At 45.2% G+C, this 17,865-nt stretch overlaps 1 long non-coding RNA gene across 1 annotated transcript; it reads left to right on the top strand.

The window, feature by feature from the left end:
* Positions 1–293: 293 nt before the first annotated feature.
* On the top strand, positions 294–4,097 carry LOC105358148 (uncharacterized). Its single transcript, XR_002873235.2, has 6 exons — positions 294–492; positions 623–744; positions 3,119–3,186; positions 3,265–3,344; positions 3,672–3,770; positions 3,898–4,097. It is a non-coding gene; the product is annotated as an uncharacterized LOC105358148 (long non-coding RNA).
* Positions 4,098–17,865: the final 13,768 nt, after the last annotated feature.

The following is a 17,865-nucleotide window of genomic DNA, read 5'->3' as shown; positions in this document are numbered from 1 at the left end:
CAATTTTTTAATGTATCTTAGCATGAATTGATTAGTGGGGTACATTTTGTGAGTGATTTTAAAAGAAACTTCTTTCATTTTTTATTTTATTTATCATAGATTTTTGGGTCACACTCCAGCCCTTTCTCCAAATGCTGCCGGGAACAAAACGTCTTCAGTAGTTTCGAAGCCGCAAAACAACACGAGGAGAACGGACGGCCGTGACGTGTTACCCGAGCTCCAGTAAAGTGAAATTTGATTGGTCACGTTCTGCAACGCGACCAATCAGCTGTCGAGTTACAGCGCTCCGCGCCGCCATGACGCAATCTGTTTGAAAACAATGGCGGCACGGAGCGTTAGGTCCGAAGATGAAGACGGAAAAGAAGAATAAAAGTTGATCGTAGGAGACATGGACACCCTCTAGTAAGCGAGGCCGACCGCGTCCTCACAACGATAAGACCTCAGAGGATCCGGGAGTTGGCGGCAGTGACCCGGCCGAGCCGATAAGTTCAGGTAAAACTTTTGATCTAAATGGGCATGTTATAGTTATATTCGGGGCTTGGAGGCTACGGGGTTATATTTAACCAATTCTGGGGGCTATTTTAAATAGCAAAAGTAAACCACATCCTTCCCTTTTTTTCAGGAAAAGAGTCTTCATCTGAAGCGATTGAAACATAATCACAGAGGCTGGACGAAAAAACCAAGAAGAAGTTACAAGAACACCGGATACGACACCCCCCCCCCCCCCCCCCCCCCGAAGTTTCCGTATGTATCTTCAGTGTGTAAAAATATTTTGTGCTGAAAAAGTTCGCTTTTGTATAAAACTTCAAGTAACCCAGAAACATGTCATCTCATCACCTAACGGACAAACGTCGAGCAGCGACTTTAACGCGGTAAACAGCAGGACGTGACCGTACAGATTAAATGAAGTGCGTGGAGGGGATGGGGGTGCAATCCGCGGCACACGTCTGAGCAGAACCGGGGCCTGTGATCCGTATGGATCATGGATCATCCGCGCAGCCTAGTAGCTTCTCCTGGGATTCGGTGTCAGACCTTAAAACCTCATCACTCGCGGGACGTCGTCACCGCGGACCCACACTTTATTTATTTATTTATTTATTTATTTATTTATTTATTTGAAGACACAGAGGACTCATATGGTGTGTGATTTGAACTATAAACATATTCATCTGCTAATTATTGTGTATTCTCGTGCGGTTATGGACAAATGTTGGAGACCCAGGGCACTATGTCAATTAGGTTTCTTAGGTTCTACGTGTTGGGCGGCCGCGGCGTCACTCCTCCCGATTCCCCCCCTGGAGCGGCAGACGTCGCCCCCCACCGCCGTGGGGCCTGTGTAGCGCGGGCAGCACCGAGACACGGGGGTCCACCGGCAGCTGCGCCCGAACCGGCTGCACAGGGTCCGAACGTCGGCCCCCCTCTCGCTAAGGGCGCCGGAGGAGGGAAAGGAGAGGCGAGGAGCCTGCGGGGCGAGGGTGGAGCGCAGGCGCCCCGATGTGTCTGCACTTCTGTCAAAAGTGGCAGGAAAACATTTGTCTGTATGCGCAACGAGCTCCTCGTGGGAGCGTGAATTCAGCGCAATAGGAAACATCGTCACCCCGTTAAGATCCTCACTGATAGCTGACACGGTTAATATGTTGGTGTTCCGGTGACGTAACATGAAGACGGACGAATAAAAGCAGCAGCACGATTCACTAAAGCAGCCAAACAGACAAACACGTGTTCACTTTTTTTTTTTGCACTTTAAAAAAGGTTGTTCATGTTTAGCCTATGTTGAACCTTTCCTGCGAGGACTTTTCTCTTTCTGACCGTGGTCGGAAAACGTTGGCGGATCTTCCTTTGGGGTTATAAGCTACATGCGTTCTTGAGTTTGGCACTCGGCTGCTGGGGGGTTTTGTGTTGGGCAGGTGCCTGTATTCTAGAACATTGGCCAGAACAGCAATGTTACTTTAACCCAGGGGTCGGGAACCTATGGCTCGCGAGCCATATATGGCTCTTTTGATGGTCACATGTGGCTCGCAGACAAATCTTTAATTCAAATTTTTTTTCTTCATTAGACCAGTCCTTCTCGTGCGCGATGCGATGGCAGAGGCGCGCAGTAGTAGCGGTGCTTAGAGAGACAAATCTGCGCCAGCAATAGTATAAGTTTAAAATTGTCTATTAATTCACAGAGTTTGTACCACCCGGAAACCTGTGAATTGCCGTGCCTAAAACTGCGCTCCCGTCTCTGAGAAAGAGCGCGCATTAGCGGGGACGGGATGTGTGAGGGAGAAAGCAGAGGGTGGGGGTGAGGGGTTGTGGGGACAGGCAGCAGGTGAATCGCGCAGGGATTGTAAATAGGTAAAACCCGCTGCCCGTCACTCACTGCAGCGTGTGAGTGTGTGTTTGGCTCCAGGTCTGCATGTGATCAGTCTGTCTCACATCTACAGAACATTCAGAGCTACGATCACGTTTAAAGTCTCAACGCCTGCATGAAGCAGAAACTCACCACGTATCAACCAGACTAGACCATCAGCAAAACTACCACGAGAAATACTCATCATTTATTAGCAACAGCATAACAATGTTATTAAAAAGAATCCACAGACTTATTGTACTTTAAAAGTGTTGAATTTACATCAAATGCACACATTCACTTGTTTATTTAGTTTTAAACATATTGACGCGGACTGAGTTGGATGGCTGTTGGGCCGCGTTAAAAGTTCTGGAGTTCATGAACGCATCAAGCAGAGATCTGATTGGCTCTCATTCTGTCGCTCAGCCAGTTGTTAGGTAGTTTGGACCAATGGGGTTCAGCTATGGGCCGAATAATGGAAATGGGAGGGCTGCAGCGGGAGCAGGGGAATATAAAGTTAGGAGACGCTCTCTCGTCTCGTCTCGGCGGGAGAGATTCAGGAGTTGCTGAATTAATTGTTCGGCGTTTGTTGCGGTCTGCAGTAACCCGAATAAAGAATCTTAAAAGAGGTTAAGTCTCCGTGCCTCAGTGTGGGGAAGGGACACTACATTATTGTATGGCTCTTTCAAAATTACATTTCAAAATATGTGGCGTTTCTGGCTCTCTTGGCCAAAAAGGTTCCCGACCCCTGCTTTAACCTAACAGACTTCTTCTTTCTTTCAGATTCTTGTCCATCACAAACACAAGAACCTCGGAGAGCAGCTCCAGTGGAAGGTCGGGGCAGATGACAAGTATGTTTCTTTCTCACTATCATTTTAGGAAACTTGACAAGAACTCCAGTCAGTTATAAAATATTGTCTTTTTTTTAGCTTCAGAACACCACACAATGAGGAGATGACGGCAGCAGTGAAAGATGTGGAACCAAGTTGGAGTTTCCACCAAGTTAGAAGTAAGCACCAACATGAAGTTGGATTTACACAACTCGCCATAAGTTAGAGATAATGTGAGAGACTCAATGTCAATAATCAGTGTTACTTTCTTTTCAGAGATTTTTTGAATAGGATTGCAATTGTATTAGTGTGATAGACAGCTCATTTAGTGTTTCCATGTCTTAGGACCAAACACTAAGTTACAATAACGATATAGCATTGACGATGGATATTTAAGATAAGCCTCTGTGACAGTCTGCATGGCACATTTTGAATATTCCACTTTGGAAACATGTTTGCAATATGTTGACCTCATCTTCTGTACATTTCATATTTCCATCGACTAGGAGCTTGCAATCGAGCTATTGACAGTCTCAAATACAAAGAGAGAGAATGGAGATAGAAGCAAGGAGGAGGTCAAAAGGAGGACGAGTCAGCACGATCAGGTGAGTTGTCCTATTTGTGAACTTGTTTCATTTACTCAGGTCGTGCATGGTCCAGTTGAACTGTGTATGTGTGTGTATGTTGTTTCCTCTAATTAAAATAATATTTTCCTTTCCTGTTGGTCCACAGCTCTTCAAAAAGAGGGTCAGAATTGCTGAGAAGATTCTCAATCAATCAATCAAATCTTTATTTGTATAGCACTTTCACATCTTCCAGACATCCAAAGTGCTGCACACGTATAACTACACTAAAACCATAGGTAAAATTCAAAGAAACACAGTAAAATGATAATAAAATCATCAATAAAAGAAAACAAACAAAAAAAAAACTGTCTAATTATCATTCTCTCTGGTGTTAAAAGCCAATGTAAAAAGATGAGTTTTTAGCAGAGATTTAAAATCGTTTAAGGATCTGGCAGATCTCATAGACAGGGGGAGACGATTCCAGAGTTTGGGAGCAACCACTGAAAATGCTCTGTCCCCCTTGGTCACCAGTCGAGTCCTTGGAACCTCTGGTCTGGTCTACAGATCGCAGAGCTCTACGAGGACAATGGCTCTGCAGGAGCTCAGAAAGATAAGGAGGTGCCAGACCATTTAAACATTTAAAAACCAAGAGTAAGATTTTAAAATCAATTCTAAAAGAAACAGGCAGCCAGTGCAGAGAGCGCAGTATTGGCAATCAAGAGGATCTGTCATATATAAAAAGAGCCAATGCAAACTATGTCAGCGACGAGGAAAGTGGCGAGGACAAACCATCTTATTATCAAGCCTCGCCAAAGTGGCGCTCCACTAGGCTAACCATGGTGATGCTGAAATGCCATAAAGCCTGGGATGAAAACTGGAGGAGTGGAATTGAGCCAAAATTACGCACGAGACACTCAGCTGGCTTTACTGAAGGAAACCCACCACCAGTCAAGAGCTGCTATCTGGCAGAAGAGAAAAAAAGGATGCATGTTTGTTTGTGGTTTTTGATTTATTTATTTATTTTGTAATAAAATATTTTTGAGTAATACCGGTTTTCTGTCACCTTTTATTTCTTATGTATTTTTGATATGACTGGTATCTTGAAATATCCTGACTTACATCACTAGTGTTTGTTCTTCAGATATGTCTGCTGGCCATATGTTCCAAATCCTAACTTCAGATATGACTGGTATACAGACATCAGATATCAACAGATATGACATGGATAGAATCTGGAAATATCCTGACTTTGGATATCACTAGTGACGCATCTCATATCTGGAGAGAATCTCATCTCCAGATTCTATCAGAATAAAAGTGTCCCATACTCTGAGTTGATATGCTCAGGACATGAACTTAGAAACAGTCATGTCCGGAGAGTATCCACCGTAGATATCACCAGATATGGGGTATTTCTGAGGATATCCAGACAAATATATCTCCTGATTCTGGGGGCTTTTTCGCAGTGTTCGTTCTAAAAATAACCATGATCTGTGAAATCCACGGAGAATGATTGTTTACAGATGTTTTTTTATGGTACCAAAACTCCTCACTGCACACTTTTACACTTTTCTCACACAAACATGAACATTTTCACACCTTTCTCTTGTTTAAATTCTCAAACCTTCCTAGAAATAAGGTCCAGGATCTTAGAATGAAAACAAAGATCACAAATTTCAATCACAAATTTCTGATTTAAGAGCTCCACGTAACGCGTTCCGCGTCCCCAGACTGCACGGACTGAGGAGATTGATTGACAAGGTCTCCAGCCAATCAGGACATAGAACAGGGTGCACTGTTTGAAAAAGGCTGCATGATCGCTCAGAAAGAATGAGCTAAACCAGGAAAGATGAACTGCTATGTACAAAGGGAAGAATGTTTTCTGTTCTGTTTCACAGGGATTTTAGAGGGTTTCAGATTGGAGTACAGACTGCAGAAGGGGGGAAGAAAATGTCACGTCTTGATCGTGTGGCCAGATTTTAAAAAAATTAAAGCCGCAAGTTACAAACTGTAACTGCCCTGCATGCTGCGCTGAGCCACCTGGAGGAGCAGCAGAGCTATGTCCGAATGCTCACTTTAGGCCTGCACCCCCTCACATGTGCCTGGTTAAAGGTCTTCCTCACTAACCGGCCCCAGGCTGTGTGCAGAGCCCCCTCCTGTACTGCCTCTACACCCACGACTGCAGTCCGCAGCGCGACAGCAACCTTATCGTGAAGTTTGCTGATGACACCACATTCGTCTGACTCATCTCAAAGGGAGACGAGGCAGCCTACAGGGAAGGAGTCCTGAAGCTGGCAGCTTGGTGTTCAGACAACAACTTAGCTCTGAACACCCAGAAAAGCAAGGAAATCATCGTTGACTTCAGGAGGCACAGCACCGACCCAGCTCCCCTCTACATCAATGGAGAGTGTGTGGAGAGGGTCCACACCTTCAGGTTTCTGGGACATGTCTTCTCCAACAACATATCCTGGACAGAAAACATCACAGAGGTCATCAAGAAGGCCCAGCAGAGACTCCACTTTCTGCGGGTCCTCAGGAAGCACAATCTGGACCCCAGCCTGCTGACAACCTTGTACCGTACGTCCATTGAAAGTCTTCTGACGTACTGTATTAGGGTGTGGTATGGCAGCTGCACCATGGCAGACAGGGAGAGACTGCAGAGAGGGTAGTCAAAGCAGCTCAGAGGATCATCGGCTCTCCCCTCCCCTCCCTGTCGGACATCTACACTTCCCGCTGTCTTAGCAGAGCTGGGAAGATCATAAAACACATTTCCCACCCTGGCTCTGGACTGTTTGACCTGCTGCCCCCAGGAAGGCGCTACATGTGCATCAGATCAAGGACAAACCGCCTTAGGAACAGTTTTTTCCCCAAAGCCATAACCATCCTGAACTCCCACATGCACGGTCACTGACAGCTCCACCCCCCATGTCTCCCTCTTTCACTATGCTCATCTCATCATGTCAACACCATCTCATTATGTGCAATATAATCTCATCGTGTGCAATATATTAAGTGCAATATATCTCTGCCATCATGGGCATAACTGTTTTTTCGTTTTGTTTTAACTACTACCTCTCCGTGGAAATCTTCTATTTTCTATTGCACATTTTGCACCTTTGTACATTTTTTTGGTACTTGGTATATTGTATTCTTCATTTTTGAGAAATTATTTTATTATTCCATTATTTCTGTGAAATTATTTTCTATGCATGTTAGCACTGAATAGTGAGCGGCTTTTTTCATTTCACTGCAAATGCGTATGACGCAAATTGTACATGTGCACAGTGACAATAAAGGCATTCTATTCTATTCTATTCTATTCTATTCTATTCTTCCTGTAAGGCTGATCTGAGATGCATGTGATATAAGTGATGTCCAGGGTGTAGCCTTAGCCCAACAGTAGCCAGACTCTTGCAGCTCTGTGTCCCCAAAAAGGATCAAACTGGTGAAGAAAAATGGATGGCTGGATAGAAACTTGACTTTCTAGGTTAAACATCCTCAGCAGGTCACATTTTTCTTGTGTTGTCGCCTCTTTTGACTGTAAACGTGGTAACTCCTTAGTATGAAAGTATGAAGAGTTTGTTTGAATTTATCAACCCATTTTTCATTATGTGTTACTGTCCAACAGTGAATGTTTTCACATATTTGACAAGAATGTGTCTTTGAGTCAAAGCTTTTAAAATGAAGGGCCAGAACTTGAGTGAAGAGATGAATGCATGAATCTTCATTCAGATAACAGTTCATTTGACTATAGCTCATGGAATCAATGTTATTTTAGGTATGATGCTAATATGTGAAAACAGACATGAAAAACACCTGTTCATTTCTCCAGTGTGAAGAGACTTTTATTTCTGAAACACAGTTATTTACAAGATTTTTAATTTCATGACTGACACAATCTGAAACCACTATGAACAAAAAAGCCTTGTAAACACAAACATCAGTAGCCGCGTTTACATGGGCAAAAGTAATCGGAATGAACGCCTGATCGGAAAGAAAGTGCGTCATGTAAACGCGCCGTTCGGAATAGTCTGCCCCGATCAGACTCGTTCGGATCAGAATTTCTTTCCGATCGAGATAGGTGGGTTATACCGATCGTTTATCTGATCGTTGTTCATGTAAACGGTCATTCAGATCGTGTGTCACTACTGCTCTGGTTACGTCACGCATAGACGGTGTTTCGCTGAGAGAAAGCTTAGTAGCGCATACGGGACCGACCAGCTGCTCTGCGGACGCCCCGTGCAAAGCGCCGCTCCGCTCTCGCCCCGCTGGTTCTTCACCTCTCTTTCACCCCTCACGAGGGAGCTGCGGGGGGAATGCATGCCCACTGACGTCTGGACCCGGCACCCGAGCTCTGCGTTCGGGCAGCAGTGCCAGTGGACCGAGTGAACCTCTCTGAGCAGAGAAGCCGGATGTGTTTGAGGGGAGGGTGTTTTGTTACATGTGCGTTTTGTTGTTTTGTTATGTTTGAGCCAAACCGCCGCTCTGGGTTAGCGGCTGCGGTCTTGGGGCAGTGTGTGAGCTTTACAGAGCAGAAATGCCGCTCAGTCCTTAGAAACTGTTCAAAATATCACATGGAATTGTGTTTCCAGTTGTGCCCCGACAAAATAAAGGCCGATGTCATTCCCACATATTTACGTGCAGCCAAGCTGCAGATTGCAGCATGCAGCATGGTCCTGGATTTTGTGTCCATCAAAAGGCTAATGTTGTTAAACACGTGTTGGTAGCCTCTCCTAACACTGGGTTCTAGTACCAGCTCCGTTCTTCCACAAAAAAAGCACTGACCACTCGGATTAAATATAAGGTGATGAGCAAACAGGCGCTTCATAATGTTCAGAACATTCATAAAAGCCCGTTTGGAAGATCGCCTCGTATATTACCGAGCTGCTGCATAAATATATGTGACAGCAAAGGTTTGTTTAGAACGGGACACATCTCCCTTCCGGGTTTTGGACACTACTGTGCATGCCCAAATGATTTATTCCGACCGAAAGTGTGATCCATGTGAACGTTTCTTCTAATCGGAAAAAGGTTTTCTGTGCCCATGTGCACGGGTGAATTGTAACCCGACCATTGATCCGATCAAGATACTTTGCCCATGTAACCGCGGCTAGTGTGTGTATGTGTGTGTGTGTGCTTGTGTGTGTGTGATTGTGAGGATGTGCAGACTTCCGTCTTGCTGGTCCTTGGCATGAAGAGTCCATCAGTGTCTTCATCACTGCAGCTTCTGCTTTCCATCACCTGATGTAGAAAAGAGACCTCCTTTTAGAACAGAGCAGGAATTTTATCTGTTCAATGAGTTCACATCAGGGTTCCTGGAAGTTTCTTCTAGTTCAATTGAAGACTTTTTGAGACCTTTTTAAAAAATTCAAACCAATGTCTCAGCCTGTTTCCCAGGACCTCTGACAAAGAAAAGGGAATCCTTCAATGTCCCATCAGGTAATTCTTCAACAAACAAAACCACAGCAGTAAAAGAGGGACAAAATCCAGATGGGTGGTCAACAACATGTTTGTAGTCCCGCCAGGGGTCTGACCTGGGTACCACCTCCATGTTGTATGTCATCGCGTCCAGCTCATATCACTGTCATTATTTCTTTATGTCAGGTGTGTTTGAGAGATTTTTGAGATTTATTTTTTTTAATGACTTTTTATCTATTCCTGACAAGAGCTTTAATACGCAGAACTTCCAGGCTCGGCCATCACATTTTCAGACTTTAGAAGGCTTTTTCAGGTATAATGTCCACATACCTATATGTAACGTTTTTCAGACGTTTTAGGATCCCACAGGAACCCTGCTACACACTCACATCCACACATAACACAACCATGCTGAAAGTCTGCACTGCATGACTTTGGAGTGACCTGGTTCAGGAGTGCACACCTCAATGCTGTCCCCGTGTCACTGACACACGACTGTCCACAGGTGAAGGCCTGGGCTGAGGTCCGTGTGCTATTGGGTATAGGAGGGATCCATGTTCATTGTTAGATGGACAGATCTGAAGAAAAAGAATGGATAGAAATGACATCCATGTCCCACCACAATATTTCTGAGATGACAACAACAATTTCTATAAAAAATACAAAAGTGTTGAACAAGTACATCAGTAAATGAGATATTTAGCAAGTGTGAATTAAATGTTAGTAATATTTGGAAACAATGAATCTAAACTGTTCTGATATCTTTACTAAATGACAAAAAAGAGCAGTTTCAACATGAAATTGGTTTCTGCTTTTAAAAATTCTGCAACATGAGATATTTTGTTACATACTCTATGTTAATAAAGGGAGCCGGTTTAGCTCGTGCTGGTTTGCAGCACCTTCCGTCCGTGAAACCAGGGTTCGACTTCGGGCTGCTCCCTGTTCCCCTCTCTACCTCTGTGCCGGTTCCAAGCCCGGTTGCTTTGAGAGGGTTGCGTCAGTAAGGGCATCCAGCGTAAAACATTGCCAAGTTTACCATGTGACTCGTTCGCTGTGGCAACCCCTGATGGGAAAAAGCCAAAAGAGAAACAACAACACTCTATGTTAATATAGAAATTAGATTTGTTTATTAATCCCCAAAATGGGAAATTTCCTTGTCACAGTAGCATGGAGTTTGGTACAAGTATGTACAGACAGTAATGACGAGTTAGACAGACACACATTTGAAAGAATATATACAAAAGTAAGAGTGTACTGATAAATAAACAGGGAAAGAGATGTGCAGGTATATAGAGGTCATCTGTATATACAGTTTTGTACAGTGAATAAAAACAAAAAACTATGAAAGTATTTACTTAGGCTGGCATTGAACAGCCTGATAGCAGCTGGGATGAAGGACCTGCGGTAGCGTTCCTTCTTGCATCGTGGGTGCAGCAGTCTGCCACTGCTGAGGTCTGAAACAGTCTGATACAACGGGTGAGAGGGGTTGTCCATGATTGATGTCAGCTTGGCTAACATCCTCTTCTCACCCACCTTCTCGATGTAGTCCAGGGAGCAGTCCAGGACAGAGCCGGCCCGTCTGATCAGCTTGTTCAGTCTCTTCCTTTCTCTCTTCCTTTCTCCCACTGCCCCAGCAGACCACTGCATAAAGGATGGATGAAGACACCGCAGTCATAAAAAGTTCTTAGCAGTGTCCTGCACACCCCAAAGGACCTCAGTCATCTGAGCAGGTGGAGACGACTTTGGCCCTTCTTGTACAGGGCATTTGTGTTGTGTGTCCAGTCCAGTTTATTGTTTAGGTGAACACCCAGGTATTTATAGTCCTGCACGACCTCGATGTCCAAGCCCTGGATGTTCACCGGTGCAGTCAGATGTGGTTTCCTGCTGAAGTCGATCATCACCTCCTTTGTCTTGCTGGCGTTGATGTGCAGGTGGTTCAGAGCGCACCAGTCCACAAAGTTGGTGATCAAGGTACTCCAGATCGTTTCCCTGAGATATCCGCCCGACAATGGCTGTATCATCAGAGAAGTTCTGGAGGTGGCAGCTGTCAGTGTTGTGTGTGAAGTCTGATGTATACAGGGTGAAGAGGAAAGGAGAAAGCACAGTACCCTGTGGTACCCCAGTGCTGCAGACTAACACATCAGACACACAGTCATGAAGCCTCACATACTGCGACCTGTTGGAGAGGTAGTCGATGGTCCATGCAGCCAGGCTACTGTTGACTCCAGCTCCCTCCAGCTTCCCCCTGAGCAGTGATGGTTTGATGGTGTTGAAAGCACTGGAGAAGTCAAAGAACATGACTCTCACAGTGCTGCCAGTATCGTCTAGGTGGGAAAAGCATCTGTGCAGCAGGTAGATGACAGCGTCTTCCACACCTATTCCTGGACGATAGGCGAACTGCAGCGGGTCCATGTTGTCGTTCACCAGATGATGGAGGTGGTCCAGGATGATCCTCTCCATGTTCTTCATCAGATGAGAAGTTAGGACTACTGGCCTGAAGTGGTTCGGCTCACAGGGACGTGCAGTCTTTGGAACTGGGACCACGCAGGATGTTTTCCACAGGGTCGGAACTCTCTCCAGACTGATGCTCATGTTGAAGATGTGCAGAAAAATCCCACAGAGTTGATCTGCACAGTCCTTGAGGAGTCTGGAGCTGATGCCATCTGGGCCAGTAGCCTTCCTTGGTTTGATCCTCCTCAGTTCCCTCCTCACCTGGTTCGTGGTTATGGAGAAGTTGGAGGGGTGATGTGAAGGGAGCCCTGTTATGTTGGGTGGGGGTTGGGGTGAATGGATCCCCCCAGCAGATTGTGGTGGAAGGAGGTGTGTTTCTGGTTCAGCGGTGTTCTCGGGGGTGGGGGTGTCGTGGGGGGTTGAGGATAGGGGGTGGTTAATGGGTGCCGTTTGGTCAGGGCTGTGGGGGGTGGGGGAGGAAGCAGGAGCACAGTCAAATCTATTGAAGAACAGGTTAAGTTCATTGGCCCATTCACGGTTTCCCGCTTCCGGGCCCCTTCCGCTGTCCCTCCCGTGTCCAGAGATAGTTTTCAGACCTCTCCAGACCTCTCTGGTGTTGTTATTCTGGAGGCGCTCCTCCAGCTTCCTCCTGTAGCTGTCCTTACCCCTCCTTATCTCTCTCTTCAGCTCTTTCTGGATCCTCCTCAGCTCTTCTTTGTTACCAGTCTTGAAAAGCCTCTTCTTCTCTTTCAGCAGAGTTTTTAATTCTGGGGTCACCCAGGGTTTGTTGTTGGAGAAGCACCGTACCCTCTTCATAGGTACGGTGTTCTCCACGCAGAAATTTATATAGTCTGTGATGCAGGTTGTCAGGCTGTCGATGTCCTCCCCGTGTGGCCTGCATAGCATATCCCAATCTGTGGTGTCGAAACAGTCCCTCAGCGCCGCACTATTAGTTACTATAGTATACTATATACTTACTATAGTTACTATTTATGTTGATATAACAAAGATTAACACATTTTATTTACAAATACATTTACTTTTACATATATAAAGATTTACATATTTATTTGCTCATAAGTTAAATAGAAATAATGTTTTCTGTCCCACAATTATCATTTGCTTTTTTTACTCTGAGTGTAGTACATTCTTGTCCACTAGATGGTGCCAAAGAGCAAACGAAGCTCAGATATTTTAAATATGCTTTTATAATTAGATTAGATTAGATTAGATGGTTGCCGTATGGAGTGGGCCCCCCCTCTTTCGGTTTTATTTGCACCTTAGACATGTAGGGCCCTTGGTAGGGGGGGTGCTTGGACATCACTGCCAGCAAGCAGCGGATGTCCTCCTAGCACCCTACCCGCCAATTTTAACCGCACCTTAGACATTTAGGGCCCCTTGGTGGGGAGGGTGAGGGGACGTCACTGTGAGTAATCAGGAGACGTCCCCTTAGTGCCCTACCCGCCAATTTTAACCGCACCCCCCTTAGTACACACACCCCTCCCCCCTCAATATATACATCCCAACATAAACACACACACATGCACACACACACTCTCTCAAACACACATACACGCACACACATTTTGCAAGGAAGGTGGGACCTAGGACCTTCTGTCCCCTGCCTCTTCCCTGGTGGGGGGTACGGGCCCCTTTGCAACGGCGGCTGTGTCCCCGGGGTGCTGGCCTCCTGGGCCCGGCGGTGCTCTCTCCGCGCGGTGGGGGGGTTCACATTACATCTGAGCCGGGGGTGTTCGTGTCCCTGGGGGGTGGGTTCTGGTCCTTGCTCCTGAGTGCTGGGCCCCGCCAAATTTCCAACTGTGGCCGAGCCTGGTCGGGCCATATTTACAACACCCCTTGTGGGCCCTCTTTTTTCCCCGGGGTTCCCCCCTTCTGGGCGGGGGCGGCGGGCCCCTGCCTCGCTCCTCCCTGGACCAACCGTGGGCCGGGCGGGTGGCTGCCTGGAGTGCGGAGTGGGTCTCCCTTGGGGGGTCCTGGCTCGTACCTGGGGTTGGGGCGGGGGGATGCCCGGAACTCCTGGGTGGTGGTGGGGTGCTCGTCTGGGGCTGTGGGCGTCCTTCTCCGGTGGGGCCCTGCGTTGGGTTCTCCCGGCGCGGCGGGGGGGCTGCTCTCCTGGTTGGGCTGGGGCGGCGCCCTCTTTCCCTCCGTGCCTCCCTGCTTTCTGGCTCTGGGGGCCTTGCGGCGGCCCTGCTGGCCCTGGCCTGGGTGGCGGGCTTGGTCGCCCGGGCGGCGGTTGTTCCCTGCCGGTTCCCGTGTGGCGTTGGGGGGATTCCGGCTGCCGCTGCTGGTGCGGTGGGGGTCTTGGGGTGGGGATGGCTGGGCACTCTCCCTCCTTCTTTTCACGTTCCACCATCCATTTTAGAAGAACATAAACACTCACCTGAGCACAGGTGTTAGCTCAACAGACTGAATGACTGAAATATTTCACACTAGTTGGTTTTAAGGCATAAGTATGCGTGTGAACACTATCTGTTTTGTGTACATGTCGACAGGTGGACATTTTTGCAACTAACAGGTGTGTTTATAACATTTGAGTGTGTGTGTGGACAGGCTCCGCCCTTTTTTTTTGTTTTTTTTTTCATTTGAACCTTACCATAATGATTAACAACCAGTAAACTTGCTGCTTTATGCTGCTTCATGGTCTTATCCCCCTTCCCCTCCTATTATCACCCCCTACCCCCCCTCTCTCTAACGTCCCTCTCTCTTCTTCCCCTCTTTCCTTTTCCGTCCGGTCCAACACCAAAGATTTTCAGACATGTTTGAAATTAATAAAGTTTGGCCTCAATTACAAAAGGGGTTTATTCAGACATACCTCTGGTTTGTCTGAAGATTAATAACCCCTCTTGTTAAAGTAAAATATGTCCAACCCAAGAGGCCCTCAGCTCTCATCTGTCTGCCTAGCTGTTGGACAGGACAAGTTAAGAAAAAAAAAAAAAAAAAAAAAGATTAGATTAGATTAGATTGGATTTTGTTTATTAATCCCACGAATGGGAAATTTCCTTGTCACAGTAGCATGGAGTTTGGCACAAGTATGTACAGACAGTAATGACAAGTTAGACAGACACACATTTGAAAGAATATATACAAAAGTAAGAGTGTTCTGATAAATAAACAGGGAAATAATGTCTTTGTGAGCACTGTAAATAAAAATATACAATAAACATGCATACATTTTAATCTTCACAAAACTTACCTTGGATTGCACATTTTTTCAAGAATATTGAACGGAAAAAACCGTGTTTGACGTCACGTGATGTTGTGTGTTACACCTAAACATCTCCTACGAGAAACTAACAGAGGTTCCTATTATCATATTGAAAAAAATTCAGACACAAGATTGGCTAAATAAATGTGGGGCTAACGTGGTTTAATGCATGTTTCAGATCAATTTGGCTTCAAGGCGGTTTTTAGAACAACTACTGAACCCAGAATTAGAAAGGATACGGAAAGGAAGTGGAGATTTTGGAATGAATTAACCAGCGCAAGCCTTCGGTCACGGCAGACAGTCCCTGTGTCCGAATTACCGCCCTAACCCCTATATAGTGCACTATATAGTGCGGTCGCCATTTTGTAGTGCTGTCCGAATCTATAATTCAAAAATCTTGTGCACTTGAAATTTCCCAGAAGTCTGTACGAAAAACCAGTGTGGATCGATGCTCACCCGATTGGCGAATATTGACCAGAATGCACTGCGTATGAGCCACAATGCATTGCGTTTGAATTATTCGAAAATGGCAGCCGGTTGGGCAAGGAAAACAACCGAAACATTTAAGTATATTAAAAAGTATCTAGTATCTGTTGTAAAATATATTTGTAAATACGTAAGATGATATGTTTAATATGTTATATTCCTCGATCGACAACCTACATTGTTTTGAAGCTCATCAATTTCGGTAATGCTAAGCTAACGCTAGCGCGAATTAGCGCCGATTCCGAAGGCTAAAAACAAATGCTAGCTATTACATCAAAAAGCAGTGACTTCTAACCGTAGTCATAAGTTATTAACAGGTTTTTAATGTGTTTATACATGTAGGGACAGACGAGGATGAGGAAAATTTGATCCATCAGCGGATGGAGAAAGATAGCCTGTTTGTTTTCAGGCAAGCTCGTGCCGGATGGTAGTTAAGAGACAATCGATGATCAGATTTGTCTGCATTTGTTAATAAACGGTTAATCGTTGTCATATTGGGGTAAATTTTTTTGTTGAAAGAGCCAGAAGAGAGGGGGAAAGACAAAGAGCAAGAAGGGAGGTACAGTGACAGGAGAGTCTGTTAAGCTTACTTGAGTTGAAAATATTATTCAAAAAATGTAATGTTGCCGTTGTTTTTCCAATTTGTTTAATAAATGCATGAACAAAGATGAATAATTTACATGTTTTATTTAAATCTGAGCCATTTTAAACAATCTCAAAAGGATTTTCATTTAAATATCAAATGTACACATTCACAATTTCGTTTTATATGTTAACATTTATTTTTACACATGTTAACAATAATTGTGGTCCTCCAGAGTCATGTGTGGCCCAGTTGGAGCTGAAAGGAAAGCAGAGATTTGTCCTCGCAGACGGACGCTACTTTGCTCGTCCTGCTGGTTCCTGGTGTCATTCCTGCTGTGGCTCCCAGCAGTCTACTTTGTTGATGCACAGATTGTGCAGAATTGAACTTCAGGCAATGATTTTCATTGCAAAGGTTGGTTTTATTCCCAGTGCCCCCAGAAATATTTCTCTCCTCCTCATCTTTACAATGCCAAATCCTCTCTCTCCACCACAGAGCGTGTTCTGGAGTGGTGCTGGTTGTAATGGGCCTCAACCACATTCCTCATGGGTTCCCTGTTGGGCGTCAGCAGCGTGATGGGATGTGCAATGCAGAGATGCCCACCATCACCAAAAAGGATCCTTCAGGTGGGTAATGTTTTATTTACATAAATTGGGCTTTTACGTAGAACCTGTGAATTATGGATTATTCCTGGAGTCCCAACAAAAATATCTCTAAATTTGGCACTAGAGTCACGTACAGCCTGCATTTGAATGGAATAAAAAAGCTTCCTGTTAAAATAACAAGCTGCATTTTCTTTTAGGGGCTTTATTCTAATGTGGCAGCCATCGATGCTCCCCACGACCTTTTGGAAGGTGGAAGACCAAGCGAGCTGCTAAAAAACCAGAGGTGACTAATGGCAGTTCATTCCCACTGGGAAGCTGGATGACCCTGCTCATCAGCTGGAGGATGCGGTCTGCCGTCCTGTGGACAATGTCACTTACAGTGGACTGTGGCATGTCAAAGGCTCTGGCTACCACACCATACCATACACGCCAGCCAGAAAAGAAACACCAAGACCTCAGTCTCCTGTGACCCCACCAGAGTGTGAGGAACCCGAAGCTGCTCCACCAGATGCTTGATGGTCCTGCGGGTCAACCGAAAATCCGGTCTTGTGTCGGGCTGATTGTCAGCGTAAAGGGGCCAGGACAGAAACCTTTATGTTTGCACAGCAGGAGAGACGTGGAAGACCCTGTAAAATGGAACATTAATATATTTCATTTTTTGAATGTTTCTATTTATTTTTGATGTCTTACCTTTTAGTTTACGAAGTATTTTTTAATGCTGAAAAATCTCGTGTTTTTTTACTGGGTGAAAAATAAAAGTATTTGAAAAATGAAAGTATTTTTGTTTTAAACAAGTGATATGGATTGACTCTGAATAAAAAATACTAAACTTTGAATTCACAAGTGTTTCATGTAGTTAGACTATACAACTCCATAATCCAATGTTGAAAAAGAAGGTTACACAATCCCAGCAGATTGTGTAACCTTGAGCACAATTAGTGACAAATGCTTAAGTTTAACTAAAAAAAAAACTTTAAGTTTAACTCCTCACTGTGCAGCTCCTTCAGCGTCAGACTGAGACATCCTAAGTGTCTGAAGGAGCGACACCGCAGGTCGTTTCTACCTTCTGCCATCAGACTTTTTTTTTTTTTTTTTTTAACTTGTCCTGTCCAACAGCTAGGCAGACAGATGAGAGCTTAGGGCCTCTTGTGTTGGACATATTTTCCTTTAACAAGAGGGGTTATTCATCTTCAGACAAACCAAAGGTATGTCTGAATAAACCCCTTTTGAGGCCAAACTTTATTAATTTCAAACATGTCTGAAAATCTTTGGTGTTGGACCGGACGGAAAAGGAAAGAGGGGAAGAAGAGAGAGGGACGTTAGAGAGAGGGGGGGTAGGGGGTGATAATAGGAGGGGAAGGGGGA

The sequence above is a fragment of the Oryzias latipes genome, chromosome 4 (genome assembly GCF_053564925.1).
Source record: "Oryzias latipes strain Hd-rR chromosome 4, Olatipes_Hd-rR_3.1".
Taxonomy (NCBI): Eukaryota; Metazoa; Chordata; class Actinopteri; order Beloniformes; family Adrianichthyidae; genus Oryzias; species Oryzias latipes.
The sequence above is the reverse complement of the archived record's forward strand: the minus strand, read 5'-3'. Positions and strand labels throughout refer to the sequence as shown.